Genomic DNA, 17,097 nt, shown 5'->3' with positions numbered 1-17,097 from the left:
CTACAGGTCCCGGACATCCGGCCTCGACAGCCCGGACATCCGGCCTCTCCCGAGCCCTCGAACATCCGTCCACCAGCCCGGAAATCCGGCTCCTTCGAACCCAAGAGCAACAAATGCCACCACGCCAGCCCGGAGATCCGGCCTCCCCAGCCCAGACATCCGGCAGCGCCTGAAAGCCCGGACATCCGGCCTCCCCTGTTTGCGCAAAGTGACGGGCCGAGGCCCGTGTATCCCTTCTCCCCCTAGACTATATATACTCCACCTCACCCAACTGTCTAGGGTTAGCAAAGGATTAGCTCATGTTTGTGTGAGAGCTTGGCTCATCCACTTGGTTACCTTCTCCTCGGAGATTCGAGCCTCCTACGGAGAAGATCCCCCAAGCGGATGCAAGACCCCTCTTTAGGGAAGATCATCAAGACCTCCTCACGGAGAAGACCGGTTATCGTGTATCGTCCCTAGTTGACCATGGACCATGTATCGTTCTATGTATCCGAGGATCTAGCACTTTTGTGACTTGTTCTTGTTAGTTTGAGTGTTCCTCTTGTGTTTCCCCTTTGTGTTCTTCGTGTTCTTTGCGGGATTCCGCTCCTTTTGTGAAAGATTGGGCGATTAAGGTTCTACCCTACATCATCTTGGTATCATGAGCCATGTTGATCACGATATTAGAGCCTCCCCGTTGTGTTTCTAGCCTTGTTTTGTTGTTTTTTGTCCTAATTCAAAAATTGCCCCACAAAAATAGCCCCAATTTTTTTTGTGATTTGTTGGCGTGTTGAGATTTTGTTGGTTTGGATCCGTGGATTTGCTTTGTATTGAGTGGATCTAGCTTCCCATCCATTTCCCCCCAATTTCCATCCACAAATTCCTCCGAATTTCGCCCGGATTTGACCTCTCCATGCGGTGTTCATCCCGTTCGTCCCCGGATCCAGAGCCCGAACATCCGGCCCGACAAGCCCGGACACCCGGCCTTCCACCCGGACATCTGGCCCCTGGCAGCAGCATCTCCATCCACCACCCTATTTTCCGTCCATTTTCACCAAATTTTGTTCCGGTGCCCAACATATACCACATATACTTCCACATACCTCCACCACTTCCGCATAGCCCAACCATTTTGGACCGTTTCGCTCTCCGACACATTTTCTACTTCGAGGTTTGAGAGTTTGAGTTGCAGGACCGTATCCTTTTGTGTTTCGGCTATCTAGGTACGGTTTGACATCGACATCACCGCCGCTCATCTTCGCCACGGACACGTCCTACATCATCACGGCCGTCCTACATCGTCATCAACAACGACCACCTCGACTACACCTTGGTATTCGTGCCACCATTTTGACACCATACCAGAAGCAAGACCGGTAGCCTCATCTTGGTATTGGACATATCACTCTTGCCATTACATTGATAGGCATCATAGCCTTACTCCTTTGCGTTGCTTACCCATCGAGACTAGCCATTGAGTATTGCCGGCAACGAGACTTGTGCACATTCATCATCATACTTCCCATAGCATACATACATCATTATTGCATATATTGATATCATCTCTTGTGTCACAAAGTTTTCATCGCATACTCACTTGCTATATCGGTTCGTCAAGCATTGCATGAGAAAAGAGCTCCAACATCAAAGATCCAAACAAGCTTTTAAGCAAAGAGGAAAGATAAGCAAAGAGCTTTTAAGAAAGAACCATAGCATCATACAACATTAAGATTGTCATACTCGATCATCTTGGATCATATCATAGCAACACCTTGCATAGAGCATACTTGGGATAGAAGTCGTTGCATCTTTGCTAAGTAGGTTGTGCACAAGTTCTTGTATCCGCCTATTGTGCAATCGTGCTAGCGTCTCTCTAGTGTTGTGCAACAAGAGCATTTTTGTGGATTCCACCTTTTGGCTCACCCTTGGTTGCACGACCCCACTTATCTTTTTGCGTGTGTGTTTCCGTGTACCTTATATGCTTGGTCTACTTGTTACATTGCATCTTGCAAATCTTTTCCAACATTATTAAAGCTCACTTACAACTGCATGAATTTTGTGCCACCATCCTAACCAAGCTCCACCAAAAGCTTTTACTTGCACTACTAGGAAAAGGCTAATTAGTGGCGCACTACAGGTGCGCCACTATTATCACGCCACTAGTAACAAATACTAATGGCGCACTATAGGTGCACCACATAGAAGTGCGCCATTACTAACAATTTTTTTTTGAATTTTTTCTTAATCTTGGGTCACTATGGCTTAATCTCGGGTCAATATGCTTAATCTCAAGTCAAATCGCACTAAGTGGTCAAACTTCCTGGAAGGTCACCCATCCTCACAGTACTCCAGTCCGAGCACGCTTAACTTCGCAGTTCTATCCAACCCCAACACCACCGCACTTAACACGCACTTGTTGATATATCTATCATATCAATCCTATCAAACCTTGTTGATCTCTAGGACTTTGTTCATGTTCATGAGTGTGATGAAATTTTGAAAAAATATTTCAAACTTCCCGGTCATATTACTTATCATATTTTGAAAAACATTTCCAAAAAAAATTCGAAACCAATTTTTCTGTTACTAGTGGCGCACCTAGCAAATGGTGCGCCACTAGTAAGTTTGACTTATTTTTCATTTTCCCTCCTCTAGATCTTAAAAGCCCTGTATCTTTCATTTGTTACCCCGTTCAATTCAGATGTAACTTTTTGAGTAGATGATATTTCATATAAAAAACTTTTTAATCCGAGTTCGTATGCAAAAGTTATGCCCATTTTACTAAATTCCAGAGAGATTTTGCAAATAAAGTCGAATTTCATATTTGTAAATTTTCCCAACAACTAGACCACATATCACGTGGGAAACATATTTTCTTTTACTTTTTCAACATTTCCACCATTTTCTTTTATTTTTTTAAACTGAAAAGTCGGTCCACGGGGGGGGGGGGTGTGCATTTGGTCAAAGCTACCAATGGCGCACCACCTACCAATGCGCCATTAGTAACCTTGGTTACTAATGGTGCACCTGTGACATGGTGCGCCATTACTAGTTTTGCAAAAAATAAATAAAAAAAAATTGTTAGTAGTGGCGCACCGTGGTTGTGGTGCGCCATTACTAGTTTGAACTAGTAATGGTGCACTATACCCTGGTGCGCCATTACTAGTTTTGAAGAAAAAAAGTAAAAAGAAAATTCATTAGTAGTGGCGGACGGAGTGCCTGGTGCGCCATTACTAGTTAAAACTAGTAATGGCGCACTACGCCCTTGTGTGCCATTACTAGTTTTGGAAAATTAATAATTTTTTTACTAGTAGTCGCACACCGTGGGTGTGGTGCGCCATTAGTAATGAGGACACTAATGGCGCACCTGTATCTGGTGCGCCACTGCTATATGGCAGTGGCGCACCACATACATGGTGCGCCATTAATGTCCATATTAGCTATAGCCCTTTTCCTAGTAGTGTTGTGTAGGTGTGAGAAACTGACAAGAGCTAGTACCAATTATGCTATTTCCTTGTCCTACATTGGAGTGATCCTCGATCCACTTTCAAATTCAGTCAAGGTACATTTGGTATTCGCTCTTCTCTTTCTACCACTCACATTTGTCTTGGAATGATGGATAGGCCAAGTACTTCTACCAACCCCCTCTTCATAGAGAACGACGACAACATGAACTCCTACGTCATCAAGAGTCACCTCTTTGGTGCACAACGTGCTTTGCATCAAGAGCAACAAGCTATGAGTGAACGCATCGACAACCTTGCCGCCGACCTGCGAGTCTCCGAGCAACGTACACGAGACTACTTCGACCAATAGCTCGACGATCACAAGCAAGAGAATGACGCAAGGATGGACGAGATTCGTGCTTTGTTGCTCAACTGCTCTTCTTCCACTTCAAGAAGGAGCCGTTCCAGTCGCCAATCCGACTTCACCCTCTCCAGATCAAGTACACCGACATCGAACACTCTTCGCCGTGCTATGTGCAACGAGCGTCAAGCAAGCCTCAATCCCCTATGCGACACCAATTCGCACGAGCACCGACATCGTCAAACCCAAGAGGCCTTTGCGCTAGCACGAGAATGGCAATGACAACGCCAACATGAAGAGGAAGAGCGAGCGCGTCTACACCAAAATGCTCAAGATGCTGAGGCACAATGCCAAGAAGAACAACTCCATGAAGCTCAAGCACTTGCGGCGCAACAAGCCCTCCAAGATTCAAGTCGAGCTATAGCCGACCGAGGCCGACAAGCTCGAGAACAAGAAGAAGCATTTCACGAAGAAATTCAAGAACAGAGATTTCAATCTCGCATTCATCATCAAGTTCCTCAAGCTCCTCTTCGAGCTCGACAAGCTCATCCACAAGCACGTAAAGAACAACAAGTTCCTCAACATCATGAAGACAATGTAGATCCTCCACAACAAGAGCAATATGAGGTTGACAACCCTCCGCGCCAAGAGCACCATGAGTTGAACAATCATCAACAACATGGGCATCATCATCCCCGACCCCAACAGAATGAAGAGCAATGCTATGGCAAACTCAAGTTCACCATGCCCAAGTTCAACGGAAGTAACGATCCCGAAGAGTACCTTTCATGGGCATTGAAGGTTGACAAGATTTTCCGTGTGCACAATTATGAAGAAGAGAAGAAGATTGCAATGGCATCCCTTGAGTTCCAAGACTATGTCCTCATTTGGTGGGAACAAGTCATCGAGCGCCGAGAGGCAAGAGGTGAACCACCCATCACCACTTGGGCACAAATGAAGGATGTCATGCGAGCATGCTTTGTGCCTACCTACTACAACCACGATCTGTTCAAGAAACTCCAACTACTCAAGCAAGGAACAAAGAGCGTTGAAGAGTACTACAAGAAGATGGAGATTCCCATGATACGCGCCAATGTCATGGAAGATGATGAGCAAACAATGGCACGTTTCTTGAATGCACTCAACCATCCTATCCAGAAGATCGCCGACTTTCAACCATACTCGAACCTCATCGAGCTAGTGCACCAAGCTACCAAAGCGGAACACCAAGTGCAAGATGATTTCAAGTATGCCAAGTTCTCATCCAAGTCCTATGGTTTCTCCAACAACCAAGCTTCAACGACTCCAACACCGACTACCAAGCCTTCTATTAGCAACATCGACAAGTCGAGTTCCAAGAAATCTTCGTCAACTCCAAGTCATCCTCCTACTATGAGCAACTTCAAGCCGAGAGCTTCATCATCAATTCCAACCGATGAGACCGTCAAGACGAGTTCCTTCAAGTGTTTCACTTGCGGAGGCCGAGGCCACAAGTCCTACGAGTGCACCAACAAGAGGACCATGATCCTCAACGACGACGACACTTACGACTCAATGAGCGAAGAAGAAATGGACGCCATCGAGCAATTCACCATGCACCGGCAAGTGAACGATGAAGAGGAACAAGTCTTTTGCAATGAAGACTCAAGTCCCGCACTTCTTGTCTCCAAAGTCTTGACTCTCCAACATCACCAAGAAGACCAAAGATGCCACATATTCCACACCAAGGCCGGCATCAATGGACGGATCCGTCAAGGTCATCATCGATGGAGGGAGTTGTCATAATCTCGCAAGTGAAGAACTTTGCTCCAAGCTCCAATTGCCCAAGATGAAGCACCCACATCCATACAAAGTGCAATGACTTAGCTACTCCGGCACCATCCAAGTTGAGCACCGAGTACAAGTCTCCTTCAAAATTGGCGCCTACGAAGACACCTTGGAGTGCGACATTGTTCCAATGACCGTTTGCCATCTTCTCCTTGGAAGCCCATGGCAATTCGATAGAGGAGTCATCCACAACGGCCGAACGAACCACTACATCTTCAAGATGAAGGGCAAGGAGTACGTCCTCCGTCCAATGTCGCCAAGTCAAGCGATCACCGACAAGCAAGCCACCCATCATGGAGATCATAGTGAGAGAGCGAGCCACCAAAAAGAGAGTGAGCGCCACAAGCCCACATAGAGTGCCTCCATGATGAGAGAAAAGAAGAACCTAGTTCTATTTGCCACCAAACGTGAGATAAGAGAAGTGTGTGAGAACCCATCGAGTGTCCTACACTACGTCCTCGTGTGCAAGGACAATGCACCACAAACTAACACTTCTCACACTCTTCCTCTAGTGTTGTCTTCTCTTTTGCAGGAATTTCACGACGTTTTCCCCGATGAGCTACCTCCGGGTCTACCTCCTCTACGAGGCATTGAGCACCGAATTGACCTCATCCCCGGAGCACCTCTTCTGAACAAAGCTCCATACCGCGTCAACCTCGAAGAAACCAAAGAAATACAAAGTCAAGTAAAGCATCTCATAGACCATGGACATGTGCGTGAAAGTTTGAGCCCTTGTGCCATTCCGGTCATCCTTGTGCCAAAACGAGACAGTAGTTTTCGCATGTGCTTCGATTGTAGACCTATCAATGCTATCACCGTTCGATATAGGTATCCCATTCCATGCCTAGATGATATGCTTGATGAGCTTAGCGGTGCCACTATCTTTTCCAAAATTGATCTTAAGAGTGGTTACTATCAAATCCGCACACAAGAGGGTGATGAATGGAAAACCGCCTTCAATGAGTGGAAAATTGAGATGCTTGAGATTTTCAATGAATATCACTTGAACAAGTACATTACTACTACTTGTGCGTGTCTTGTTGACCCCTTGCATCCTACCCTTGACGAGTCTATTGACCTGATCCGTAATCTTAGAACTGTCAATTTAATCACTTGAGGATTACCTAGAAACTTGATTGCTAGCTTTCCTGCTTTTGATTGTGCCTACACTATATGGAGATTTCTTGAGGAACGATTTCCAAACTATTCCTTGCAAAACTTAGATGAAATTCTTCATAAGTCTATTGCTTTGAGTAAGATGAGTTCCAATGATCCTAAGTTTGGTGATTGTTTATTTGAGCTTACTAACCTCATGCGTGCCAAAGGAGATGTTGGAATCATTAGCAACATCATCTCCGAAGCTATTATAGTTCATAAAGATGAACATTGTGATGATCATTTATCTAATGAATCACTCTCTCTCTAGGAATTGATCCATCACAAGACGATGTTGAAAATGGATACTATGATGAGGATGATGATAGTGACTTTGATCTCGATGAGTCTATGAGACACTTTGGTCTTATGGCTAATCTTCACGGCTACATGGCTGGAGGAAAGGAATGGGTCCTTGATAGTGGATTTACGATCACATGACCGAAGACAAGGACATGTTTCGTGAGCTTGCTGAAAACAACGACCCTCGAAAGTATGTTACTTTTGGTGACAACTCAAAGGGTAAGGTGGTTGGCCTTGGTAAGGTGGCCATTTCACATGATAGCTCCATACAAAATGTTATGCTCGTTGAATCTCTTGGCTATAATTTACTTTCCGTATCTAGACTTGCTGACTTTGGTTTCAATGACCTATTTACTGAAGTAGATTGCCAAGTGTTTCGTAGAGATAACCACAATATGGTCTTTACCGTATACGTAGAGGTGATCTTTACATTGTTGATTTCACTAAAAAGGCTCAACCTATAACTTGTTTAATTGTTAAATCTTCCAAAGGCTGGTTGTGGCATAGAAGATTAGGTATTGTGGGCATGCGAAATCTTGATAAGATTATTAAAGGTGATCATATCCTTGGAGTAAAAGATGTTATATTTGACAAGGATAGATTGTGCAGTGCTTGTCAAGCAGGAAAACAAGTTGGAGGAAGCCACCCCGTGAAGAACATCATGACCACGAGATGACTGCTCGAGCTACTTCATATGGATCTCTTTGGTCCCAATACCTACAAAAGTCTCGGTGGAAACTCATTTAGTTTAGTTATAGTTGATGATTTTTCAAGATTTACGTGGGTGTTCTTCCTTGATGATAAATCACAGGTCCAAAAGATCTTCAAGAACTTTGCTAGGAAGGCCCAAAATCATTTTGAATTAAAGATCAAGAAGGTTCGCAACGACAACGGAACGGAGTTCAAGAACACAATTGTGGATACCTTTCTTGATGAAGAGGGGATTTCACACGAGTTCTCGGCTACGTACACACCTTAACAAAATGGAGTTGTTGAGAGGAAGAACCAGACTCTTAGTGACATAGGGTAGGAACCCTATGGGACGATCTTTCACGAAAGGAGCGGATCCCGCGATGAACACGAGGAGGGAAACAAGGGGAAAATCACGAGGGGAACACAAGAGAACACTCAAACCAACAAGAATGATCACACATGCGCTAGATCCATGAACACAAAGGAAGATACAAGATCCAAAGTCAACGACGGATGATACAAGAGGTAACCGGTCTTCTCCGTGAGGAGGTCTTGAAGTTCTTCTTCGCAAGGAGGTCTTGAATCCAAAGGGATCTTCTCCGTAGAGGCCACGGTCTCTCTCGTGGAGTAGATCCGATGTGGATGAGAAATGCTCTATCTCTAAATATGAGCTCAACCAATGCTAACCCTAGCTAGGATGAATAGGGGGTCTATTTATAGTCTTAGTGCAAAAGGGGGCGAAGTGGGGGGTACATGGGCTACGGCCCAACACATGGAAGCGTACAGGCGCCGGTCGTCCGACAGGTACCAAACGTCCGGTGGCTCGTGAGGGTCCTGTCATCCGGTACTTGTCGGATGTCCGACATTTTGGCTCGGTTGAGGTGGAACCGGATTTCTGGGGACGGCCAAACATCCGGACGCTGGAGTGTGTCAGACGTCCGCTCATTTTGGCACGGGTGTAGGATCGCCGGTCGTCCGGTCCGGGCTGGTCATCGGTGGGTCTTCAGGCGTCGGACGTCCGGTCCCGACCGATCGTCCGGTGGCTGGAGCTTCTTCCGCAGCTCTTCTTCTTGTTCCTCACGCTTGGTGTCATCGCCTTCTTGTCCATGGGCTTCCTCTTGGTTCCTAATCATGCATAGCATAAATGTCTGAGGTAATAGCCATGTCTCACGTATGGAAAGTGATGGTTCGAAGAGGAGCGAGTTCACCTTGTGTCCAATGGTGTATAGTTGAGGTCTTGTGAGGGAGTCCTGGATTAGGGGGTCTCCGGACAGCCGGACTATATCCTTTAGCCGGACTGTTGGACTATGATGATACAAGATTGAAGACTTCGTCCCGTGTCCGGATGGGACTTTCCTTGGCGTGGAAGGCAAGCTTGGAAATACGGATATGTAGATCTCCTCCCTTGTAACCAACTATGTGTAACGCTAGCCCCCTCCGGTGTCTATATAAACCGGAGGGTTTAGTCCGTAGGACAACATACAATCATACCATAGGCTAGCCTCTAGGGTTTAGCCTCTATGATCTCGTGGTAGATCAACTCTTGTAATACTCATATCATCCGGAACAATCAAGTAGGAAGTAGGGTATTACCTCCATCAAGAGGGCCCGAACCTGGGTTAACATCGTGTCCCCTGCCTCCTGTTACCATCCGCCTTAGACACACAGTTCGAGACCCCCTACCCGAGATCCACCGGTTTTGACACAGACATTGGTGCTTTCATTGAGAGTTCCACCGTGCTGTCACCATAAGGCTCGATGGCCCCTTCGATCATCGGTAACGATGCGGTCCAGGGTGAGGATTTCCTCCCCGGACAGATCTTCGTATTCAGCGGCTTCGCACTGCGGGCCAATTCGCCTGGCCATTTGGAGCAGATCAAGAGCTACGCCCCTGACCATTAGGTCAGGTTTGGAAACTTAAACTACACTGCCGACATCCGAGGAGACTTGATATTCGACGGATTCGAGCCCATGTCAGGTGCGCCGCACGATCACGACGAGCATGATTTAGCTCTACCGTCGGATAGTGTTCGGGAGATCACACCTACAACTACTCCGGCCTTCAATCTGGAGCAAACTGTGCCATCCGAGGACGGAGGGATAGACCCCACCACGGAGGCCGCACTCTCGGTGGCGATGGAGTTGGATACTGACTTCACCCCTTATGAGAGCCGTGTCGCTGAACCACTGGATTCGTCTCCGGCCACGGACTCCGAGCCGCCTGCATCCGTGCCTATCGAATCTGACTGGGCGCCGATCATGGAGTTCACCTCCGCGGATATCTTTCAGCACTCGCCTTTCGGCGATTTGCTAAATTCATTAAGGTCTCTCTCCTTGTCAGGAGAACCTTGGCCGAACTATGTCCGGCTAGAATGGGATGCGGACGACGAAGAAATTCGCTGCCCACCCACCACCCACTTAGTAGCCACTATCGACGATTTAACCGACATGCTCGACTTCGACTCCGAAGACATCGACGGTATGGACGACGATGCGGGAGACGAACAGGAACCACCGCCCACAGGGCGCTGGACTGCCACCTCATCATATGATATATACATGGTGGACACCCCTAAAGAAGGCAATGGCGACAAGACAGCGGAGGATGACCCCTCCAAGAAGCAACCCAAGCGCCAACGTCAGCAGCGCCACTCTATGTCCCGCCACAGCAAAAGTAGGGATACCGACACGAGAGACAATAACACTCCGGATAGTGCCGAAGACAACCACAATCCCCTCCAGCACGATGTAGAGCGGGAGGGTGAACAAGCTAGCCCTCCAGGGCAGGCAGCAAATGAAAAATCGGAGGAGGACAATTACATGCCTCTCTCCGAAGACGAGGTGAGCCTCGGCGATGAAGAATTTATCGTGCCTGAGGATCCCGTCGAGCAGGAGCGCTTCAAGCGCCGGCTTATGGCCATAGCAAATAGCCTGAAGAAAAAGCAACAACAGCTTCAAGATGATCAAGACTTGCTAGCAGATAGATGGACCGAAGTCCTTGCGGCCGAGGAATACGAACTCGAGCGCCCCTCCAAGAATTACCCAAAGCGCAGGTTGCTAACTCACCTCGAGGAGGAAGCATTGAAACCTCCATCACCAATGTACGATGCGGCTGACCGGCCACCGCTTGGCCGAGCCAGAGAGGCATTTCAGCCTGAAGTTCAGCGTGCACCCCGCTGCCACTCAATCAAAAATACCAAGGCCCGGGGCAACACACGGGACCTGCGAGACGTATTGGACAATAGGGCAAAACATGCAAGGTCAATATATGGGTCACGGGGACGCGCACCAACGCGGGACGATGATCGTCGCGCCGGATACACTAAAAGTAAATCCGGCCGGGCCGAATATAGCAGACAAGACTCATATGAACTGCGTCGTGATATAGCCCAGCACAGAGGTGCCGCACACCCCCTATGCTTCACTAATTAAGTTATGGACCACGAATTCCCGGAGGGTTTTAAACCCGTAAATATCGAATCGTACGATGGTACAACAGATCCCGCTATATGGATTGAGGATTTCCTCCTTCACATCCACATGGCTCGCGGTGATGATCTACATGCCATCAAGTACCACCCACTAAAACTCAAAGGACCAGCTCAGCATTGGCTGAACAGCTTGCCAGCAGACTCCGTCGGCAGTTGGGAGGATTTGGAAGACGCATTCCTTGACAACTTCCAGGGCACTTATGTGCGACCACCGGATGCTGATGACTTGAGCCATATAACTCAGCAGCCAGGGGAATCGGCCAGACAATTCTGGACACGGTTCCTAACTAAGAAAAACCAAATTGTCGATTGTCCAGATGTAGAGGCCTTAGCGGCATTCAAGCATAACATCCATGATGAGTGGCTTGCCCGGCACCTCGGCCAGGAGAAGCTGAAGTCTATGGAAGCCCTCATGACGCTCATCACCCGCTTTTGCACGGGCGAGGATAGCTGGCTGGCTCGCAGCAACAACACATCAAGGAATCCGGGTACTCGGGATACCAAAGATGCCAACGACAGACCACGTCGTAACAGACAAAAGCGCCGCAACAACGGCGATAACACCGATGATACGGCAGTCAATGCCGGATTCAGAGGCTCTAGATTCGGTCAGCGGAAAAAGATATTCAAAAGAAGTACTCCGGGCCCGTCCAGTTTGGATCGCATACTGGATCACTCGTGTCAAATCCACGACACCCCCGATAAGCCAGCAATCACACCAACAGAGAATGCTGGGTGTTCAAGCAGGTCGGCAAGTTAAACGCCGAAAACAAGGACAAGGCACTGCATAGTGATGACAAGGAGGAGCCCCGACCGCCGAACACGGGAGGACAGAAGAGGTTCCCCCCCGACAAGTGAAGACGGTGAACATGATATACGCAACCCACATTCCCAAGTGGGAACGGAAGCGTGCACTAAGGGATGTCTATGTGATGGAGCCCTTCGCCCCAAAGTTCAACCCATGGTCCGCTTGTCCGATCACCTTTGATCGCAGGGACCACCCCACTGGTGTCCGTCATGGCGGATCTGCCACACTCGTCCTAGACCCCATCATCGATGGATTCCACCTCACTCGAGTCCTTATGGATGGCAGCAGCAGCCTGAACCTGCTCTATCAGGATACAATGCACAAAATGGGTATAGATCCCTCAAGGATCAAACCCACCAAAACCACCTTTAAGGGTTTCATCCCAGGTGTAGAGGCCCATTGCACGGGCTCAATCACACTGGAAGTGGTCTTCGGATCTCCGGACAACTTCCGAAGCGAAGAGTTAATCTTCGATATTGTCCCGTTCCGCAGCGGCTATCATGCACTGCTCGGGTGAACCGCATTTGCAAAATTCAATGCGGTACCGCATTACACATACCTCAAGCTCAATATGCGAGGACCTAGGGGGGTCATAACAGTCAATGGAAACATAGAACGCTCGCTTCGCATGGAAGAGCACACTGCGGCCCTCGCAGTAGATGCACAAAGCAGCCTTTTAAGGCAAACCTCCAATTCGGCGATATAGCCCCCGGACACCGTCAACCGAGTCTAGAGTAAACTGCAACAGGATCGCCTGGCACGTTCAGAGCTCACCTAGCAATTCGGCCCCAGTCCCAGTCCCAGCCAAGCGACGAAATCCGTGCCGTGCATACATAATTACGCACTGCAAATACCATGGGCATAGGCGGGGGCACGATCAGGGCACGTCTCGCAATGCGGCTTAACTGCTCTAGGGGCTGTATACCTTTATCATTTTTTCTCTTTCAGGACCTAACTTCCTGAAAGCCCTTTCCGGCAGTACAATTGTCGTACACATTACGGGAAGGAACATTCAAGGAGGAAAGAAGCTAAGATGTACACGGGAACCCACGGGTGGTCTCTAATAATAATTGATATACCCGCTTTCTACTATTCGTACGCAGCTTGCCCTTGGATAGGACATGTCAAATAGTCCTATTTTCTGCTTATTGCACTACTTGTATCAGTACGCTTCGACGTATTATTTAAAATAACAATGCATAGCATTAGTCTATTATTGCATCATTCATCCTTTTTTTCTTATATGTTCATTTACGACAACTTGCACCCGTACATTCTGGTACGATCAGTATGCCAGGGGCTTTCGTTTACCCCATAATACAGTGTGAGAAGTCCGAACACTTTTGACAGTGCGGCACCCCGAACTTATAGCATTATATGCATCAGCTCAGAATCATGTCTTGGGTCAATGGTTGGGTTTGCCCGGCTCCCATGCTTTGGTACCTTACGTTCCGCTATATAGGCTAAGGTAGTGCTGGGAGAACTACTGTGATTATGTCCCGGTTCTTCCGGACGAGCACCTCAGTAGAGAAAGCCGAAAACCGACTGTCATGATAGGGCGAGAGTTGGTCGCTATTCGAGAGGTCTCAAGTCCTTAAAGACTTTTTCCGCTTCGGGCGAGGAGTCGGCCTTGCCTGAATTAGGCGTGTATAGCGCCCCAAATTCAGCCTTCCAAATACTAGGGGCTTCGCCAAAATTTAAAATTGTAGACTTCTATGGCTAAGTGAGAGTGATAAAGCCTTATAGTCCGATTGCCTGGTTCGTTGTGCTGAACACCTCCCTCGAAGGACCCAAAATTGGGATAAAGAGTGCTCAGGTTTATCTTGAACACCCTAATACTAATTACATGGGGGCAGAAGCCGACGACTGGCCAACTCTCAGATTTTATAAACGGCCGCACAGAAGGTAATATTTTAAATTAAAAAAGCGTTGCATAGCGCAAATGAATTTGTTTCACATTACAGGATCACATGAGCATGCTCATTCAAAATTACATCTCTGGCACATTCATCTGCCACAAGGTGGGAACCCTGCAGGACACTCTCATAATACATTTCGGGGCAGCGATGCTCCTTGCCCTCCGGCGGCCCCTCCTTCACCAGCTTCATGGTGTCCAGCTTCGCCCAGTGCACCTTTGCCCAGGCAAAAGCCCAGCGCGCACCCTTGATGCAGACGAACCGCTTTATGACTTCAAGCCGTGGGCAGGCATCCACAAGCCGCCTCACTAGACCGAAGTAGCTGCCGGGCAGGGGTTCGCCAGGCCATATCCGGACTATAAGACCCTTCATGGCCTGTTCGGCCGCCTTGTGAAGCTCTACCAATTGCTTTAGCTGGTCGCTCAAGGGCATTGGGTGTTCGGTCCCATTATACTAAGACCAGAACAACTTTTCTGTAGAGCTCCCCTCCTCAGCTCGGTAAAATTCCGCGGCATCCAGCACACTGCGGGGAAGATCTGCAAACGCTCCTGGAAGAGCTCCGAACACGGGTAAGTAAAAGGAAAGTTTCCTTCACATGCTTGCTTTGCATAATGAATGCCTTACCCGCTGCTATCTTCTTCACTGCATCCATCTCCTGGAGGGCCTTGTGGGCTTTAGCCTTGGCGCTCCGTGCGCTTTCGAGCGCCTTCGCAAGCTCGGACTCTCGCATCTTAGAGTCAAGCTCCAAGGACTCGTGTTTTTTGGCGAGAGCCTCGAGCTATTGCTGCATGTCGCCTACCCGGGCTTCTTACTTTTCCCGCTCAAGGCGCTCCTTGGCCGCTTTGTCTTCGGCCTCGGACAATGCCTTCTTCAGGGTCACCACTTCATACCCGAATTTCTTTTTAAATATATAGACAAGGTATTTCTTACCTTTGCTCTCCTCGAGCTGCCTCTTGGTAAGGCCGAGCTTGTTCTCGGACCGCTCCAGGTCCTGCTTCAGTGCAGAGACCTCCCTAGTACGTGCGGCAGCGGCCAGCAGTGAAGCCTCCACATACACATAGACATATTCTGATTAGACTCCTGGGTCATCATTTGATCCTGTATTCGGCCTTTCTTCGTGAACGCCGAATAGAGCATCAGGGGCTACCGTCTATGCGGTAATATTTTCGTATATTTTGATTGCTTACCTCAAAGCCTGTTAGGAGGCTGGCTGTAGCGACCAGACCTCAAACGGTCCAATCTCTATGCTCAGGTGTCATCCCTGGATCAGTAATGCTGACACCACACAGTACTTGAAGGATTTATAACAGAGTAGCAATCACACACTTATTACATCGAGTGTCTCAAAAGAGAACTTATTACAATAAATATGGCTTAAGGCCATCTAATAATGATAACAGCGGAAGGCTTGGAAGATAAGTGAGTCCATCAACTCCAACCGCATCACTGAGTATAGAACCACGACCTAAAAGCACCTTAATCGTCATCTAAAAAGTCTGCAACATTAATGTTGCAGCCCGAAACGGGTCAGCACATGGAATATGCTGGCAAAGTAACACATAGAGAGTAATGGAATGAAATAGGCTATTCTATATGCATATTTGGCTGGTGGAAAGTTCTATGGTTACAGTTTTGCATAAAGCCAATTTTTCCCTACTGCAAAGGAATAAATTTTATTTAACTATCATGGTAGTTGTTAAACATTGAGAATGGTTGACAGCATTCTCAATCCCAATTAAGCATCATCATTAAACATAACCCAACAAAATTTATTTTAAAGTAACATGATGAGATTCACATGATAATCCACGTACTAGATACTCAAGATGCCCATAACCGGGGACACGGCTAATCATGATTAGTTTATACACTCTGCAGAGGTTTGCGCACTTTTCCCCACAAGACTCGATCGCCTCCGTTTGGGTTCTCGCACTACATGGAGTTTGAGAAACGAATGACTGAGACATAGTGTTTCAGAAGCGCTAGCACCTTACGATCGGGTAGACCGTTACACCTACTTTCCCCTACATCTACTAGTCCACCACTGTAAGAGTTCGCATAACTTAATCAACTATGCTAGAGCCCATAGTAGCTTGTGGCTGCACACTGAAGTTTCTAGCATGAATAATCTCATGATCCCTTTGAGCCTGGGTGGCGGTCCAAAAGAAAACAGGCAATCACTGGAATACCCAGGTGCCTCAATCCACCCAGATGTGTATTTAAGTTTCCACCTTAGATAAACCATTAATTTTACAATCTCACATCTGTCATGGATACACTCACCCAATCCACGTCTACTAGCATAGCATGGCACAATGAGCAAACGTAGAAGTAACTCCCAAAGGTTTGATAATAACTGGTAATAGGTACTACCTCAACTACTTCCCAAACCCACAATTTAATTAGATCCTAATCATGCAATGTGAGAGGATTGATCTAATGCAATAAAACTGGGTAGTAGGAGGTATGATCAAAGTGTTACTTGCCTTGCTGATGATCCACAAAACCTAGCGATTCGAAGTAGCAAGCGGCGCACTCCGGATACTCTATCGCAAACAAACAAGCATACCATAAGTACTCAACTAATGCACAGGTAAAACTCAAATAAAAGATCTAACCAGAAAGTTCAACTTAAGAACTCGGGTTGGCAAAAGAAATCAAATCGAACGAAGCAACGGAAAACAAACGACAAAAGAAACAGGCTTCATTTACTATTCTTGATCTAGAGCAATTTTTACAGTGGCAAAAACTTGTTTGAGTTGGTTAAATGGAAAGAGGGTTTCGAGACGAAACTCCAGGCGCTTGAATCGCCTGATTCCGATAAACGAGCGAAAAGTTAGACTAAAACAAAAATCGGATCAGGAATCGCGATCTGAAACATCGCAGATTTAATATGAGAAAAAGAAAAATGATGAATGTTCGTTAAAACAAACGAACGGGCGAATGCTCGCTAATTAAATAAATTGAAAAAACAATCTATTTAAAAAAACCGAAACTAAACAAAATGAACAAAACCGTCAGAAAACCGATCGGTTTTCTAAAAAAACCGGCGGCGAAAAAAAAACTACCTTCGATGGCGGATCCGGCAGCGGCGGCGGCGGCGGTCTGGCGGCAGCGC

Source organism: Triticum dicoccoides, chromosome 4A, assembly GCF_002162155.2.
Source record: "Triticum dicoccoides isolate Atlit2015 ecotype Zavitan chromosome 4A, WEW_v2.0, whole genome shotgun sequence".
Lineage (NCBI taxonomy): Eukaryota > Viridiplantae > Streptophyta > Magnoliopsida > Poales > Poaceae > Triticum > Triticum dicoccoides.
Note: the sequence above shows the minus strand (reverse complement) of the source record.